Raw genomic sequence first — 4,723 nt, forward strand, 5'->3', positions numbered from 1 at the left:
GTATCAAAATGGCACTGTCATGATCCAGGGATCAGAGTCTGCTCTCAAGGTCTTCATTGAAGATTTTGAATTAATAAAAAAGCTGGCACTGTCTGATGAAGTGGACAAGAATATGAACATTGTTCCCTCTCCTGAAAAATCAGACCAAAAGACGACAGTGACAGTGGGACAGTGATCCCATCTCCAATGTCAAGAATGAAAGACAACTTTTCACTTCTGGAAGTAGAAGTCGTGGAGATAAAAGAATTAATACTATCCCACCGGAAAGACAACAACATGGAACAAGTGACAATTGACATAAAGAACTTAAAACAAGAAGTCGAATCTCTGCAGAGACACAGAGAAGAAATGACAGAAGAACTTCAGAAAACCAAAGATGAACTGAGGGAAGTTAAATCAACTTTAGGAAGACAACTAACGGAAGTTAGAAAAGAAATGCAGGAGGAGTCAGGGCCGGTTCTAGACATTAGGAGGCCCTAGGCAAAATTCATGTTGGAGGCCCCCCAGCCCCAATAAAAAACACTTGAAACAAATATGATTCCTAACCTTTTTATTTATACAACATTTAATTTTAAATTTAGTATATTTTTACTTACACGGTACATAAGTTTACTTTGGACACATTACTATTTGAATGTTTTTGAAAGAAGTCTCTTATGCTCATCAAGCCTGGATTTATTTGATCAAAAATACAGGAAAAAAATAATATAGTGACATATTATAAAAATTTAAAATAATGGTTTTCTATTTTACTTTATTTTAAAATATATTTCTGTGATGCTAAGCTGAATTTAGTGTCACGTGATCCTTCAGAAAACTTTATAATATTCTGATTTATTATTAATAACTTCTTTCAAAAACATTAAAAATAGTAATGGGTCCAGACTTTTTTACCAGTACTGTATGTACATATTAATCAAACTTTATCTAAGGTAATCTCTTTTTTGTTTAATGAAGATGTTATTGTTGTTATTTTTTATTCACAGTTCCAGAATACCACTTCAGTAGATGAACGAACATAAGTGCTTTTAGCATTTTTTTTCATAGCTGCGGTATGGGCAGGATTTTTCCCTCCCATTTAATCAATATTGACTGCAGATATTGTCATATTATTAATATATCAGTAATATGATATTATGTATTGCACTGTTACCTTAAATATGCTATACACAAATCAAGTGGAAGAGAAAGACACGATCGCTTAGTTAATTCTAAACTGATATTATTGGCATATGATTGCAGGGTATAATAATCATCAGCAGAATGAAAGATAGACCCATAGATACGAGATCCTCTATTTGAAACATTTAAAAATGTTGTAGTGTGTTGGCTTTTTAACCTTGAATGCAAACGTCTTGTCTTTTATTTTTGTAGCTTTTTTACTAGTCAGCTCCGGACGCGATGTTATTCATTGTACGCGCAAATTCAAAGCGTCGCGTCTGGGCACGTTAATGACGCTCGCGCTCTTTTAAACTCGTAATAAAGCGGTGAATGATTTTTCCCAGAAATGACACTGATCTGCAATACAAGTTTATATTTAGAATACATTGCAATCACTCCAAAAAAGATGACGACAACTCACACACCAGCATTACGAGCTGTGCTTCTTTGCGTGCTTATTTAGGCATTTACTAAGTCCGCAGCACCTGATGGATGCGTTCGTTACACAAACTTTCAGAAGCCGACACCCGCTTTGAAACGCAAATATTAATTGGTTTAACTGCAGATAAGTGACAATTCAACAATATCCGATGAACACTGAGGCTAGTATTTCTGCCCGTCTTGACTGGTGGACCATATAGGGGATGTTACAGTTATGGAGGCCCCTCCTCAAAGCCCGAGGCCCTAGGCAATCGCCTGCTCTGCCTATAGCTAGCGCCGGCCCTGGGAGGAGTTATCGGCCTTGAAGTCAGTCCTTCGCACCAAAGATGAACTCATCACAGATCTGAAAGAAAGACTCGATTCTGTTTCAGCACCTAAAGAGTCTTCTGCCAAACCCTTGACTCGTCCAGAGATGCTCATGGAAAACCCTCAACCTGAACAGCTGCCAGTGGAAGAAGAGCCTCACTGCTCGACTGATCCACACCCCAGATCCACAGCTCCTCTGCACAGGACCCGGGAGAAACACATGCTCTTATCCTGACGGACTCTAATGGGAAATATGTCAATGAGAGACTTCTACTACCAAACATGAGAGCCAAGACAATCTGGTGCCCAAACACTAGAAGTGCTTTTCAGATCCTGTCTGAGAGTAAACATGAAAACTACAAGCACATCGTAATCCACACAGGGACGAATGATCTAAGGGCCCTGAAGGGCCGTGTGGCTCCTGTGATGAGAGAGGTGGCGATCAGAGCCACACAACTGAGTGTGTGTGTGTGTGTGTGTGTGTGTGTGTGTGTGTGTGTGTGAGAGAGAGAGAGAGAGAGAGAGAGAGAGAGATAGTGTGTGTGTGTGTGGCGCTTTTCCATTACCAGTACCAACTCAACTCGACTCGACTCGACTCGCTTTTCGCTCCGTTCTCCATTGCAGATAGTACCTCCACAATAGTACCTGGTCGTCATAGCGACGCCGCAGGAAACTGCCGTGACTTAATCTATTACGCGAGACGCGCGAGACACACCCGCCACCCACACACACAGGACAATGGAGGAAATCGAGTGTATGCTGTTTTTGGATGTTTTTGTTTTTGCTGTTTTTTATTCAGGATACTGCGTCTGGCGCGTGCAATGATGACGCAGTGAATAGTGGCGATTCTCTCTGACCAATCAGCAGTCTGCTGTGTTTTCACGTCACATTGTAGTGTCGCCTCAGCTCGCCTCAGCTCGCTCAGAACCTCGCCGGAGATGGTACGAAAAAAAGTACCTGGAAGCCGGTACAGGTACAACTTTTACACAGTGGAAAACCAAACAGAGCCGAGCCGAGCTGTGTAGTGGAAAAGCGCCAATATTGTGTGTGTGTGTGTGTGTGTGTGAGAGAGAGAGAAAGTAAGTGTGTGTGTGAGAGACAGAGAGAGAGAGAGAAAGAGAGAGTGTGTGTGTGTGTGTGTGTGTGTGTGTGTGTGTGTGTGTGTGAGAGAGAGAGATTTTTTTTTTTTTTTTTTAATAACAAACTTTATTCAATCATGATATAAAAGAATAAATATTACAACAATTTCAAATCCACACAAGTTCAAAAAGTAACTCCTCCTCCACTGCTTTATTAAAAACTTTTACAAAGCATTTATACATCACTTTCCCTCCGACTTCTTTCAGATCTAAATCTTGCAGTCCGTTGAGATCCAACAAAGGACCTGACATTTCTGTTAAGTCTGGTGTAATCCCACGTTTTGGAAAAGGGTCTCTAATGTCCAGACTCACTCTTCCATTCTTAAAATCCTTTATTAAAGTCAATTCCTCCTTTGTCAGTCTTGTTTTCCACATGTCCATTATGGTTAGCGTGTGGCGCATTGACCTCTGACCCAACAGAGTAGCTACTGCATTTATATCACTCATCTCAGGTCCAGCCACGTTAACTATGTGCCTCAATGCCACAGCTTTAGAAGCACACAGTATCTGCGTAAGTCCCAGAACATTCTCACCCGCAATATCCATGCCAGCTCCTCTGATTAGAGGTTCTTCGAGTAACCAGAACAAAGAACTGGTCTCCTCCAGTCTGCAAACATTTAAAAGTGCCCACACTTTGAAAAGTTCACAATAAAATCGAGGCACTCCAGCCAAACGTAGCTGCTTAGCATCCATTAGAAACAGCGCAGCATCCAGTCCGAGTCCGTCTACTGTGTGCAAAATCGCTTTTGCCATCTTCCTCCACACCAGCTCAACAGGGCCAGTCAGAAACTTCTGAATAAACTGCAGACGAAAAGTAGCATGTCTGCTCGGTAAGTGCACCAAGCCTTGTCCTCCCTCTTCTTTCGGAAGAAAGAGCACACTTTGGGGAACCCAGTGTAAACAATCCCAAAAAAAATTCACTAGGATTACCTGTAATGGGGACAGTAGTCCAACAGGTGGATCCACACAAGATAACCTATGCCACAATGTAGAGGCAACCAAGTTGTTGATTATTAAAACTCTTCATCTAAATGACAATTGTGAGTGAATCCATTTCCATTTTTTCAATTTTCCTTCTATCTTTTCAATCACCCCTTCCCAGTTCTTTTGTTGGGTGTTTAAATCCCCAAGATGTACTCCTAGATATTTTAACCCTTCTTTCTTCCAGCTCATCCCACCAGGTAGTTTTGGCATCCCTTCCTCCCATTTCCCAACAGCCAGTGCTTCACTCTTCTCCCAATTAATTTTTGCCGCTGAAATTACTCCAAAATCATTAACAACAGAAACCAGCTGATTAATGTCTTGTTGCCCATGTACCAAAACCATAACATCATCGGCATAAGCTGAAATTTGATGTTGTATATCATGATTCAATGTTAAACCTTTAATCCTATTTCTTAGTTTATTCAGCATTGGTTCAATAGCTAAGGAGTAAAGCATACCAGACAGAGCACAACCTTGTCTGACTCCTCTACTAGCTTTAAACGGGGCACTCAAACCACCATTGACCTTCAGTAAACTCTCAGTGTCCTGGTACAACACTTTAATCATATCAACAAAAACAGAACTAAAACCAAAAGCTTCTAGGGTGTCCCATAGATACTGGTGCTCAACTCTATCGAAAGCCTTCTCTTGGTCAATAGAGATAAACCCCAAATTTACCCCTAAAAGACTCG

The sequence above is a fragment of the Abramis brama genome (genome assembly GCF_963993115.1).
Source record: "Abramis brama genome assembly, chromosome: 4".
NCBI lineage: Eukaryota > Metazoa > Chordata > Actinopteri > Cypriniformes > Leuciscidae > Abramis > Abramis brama.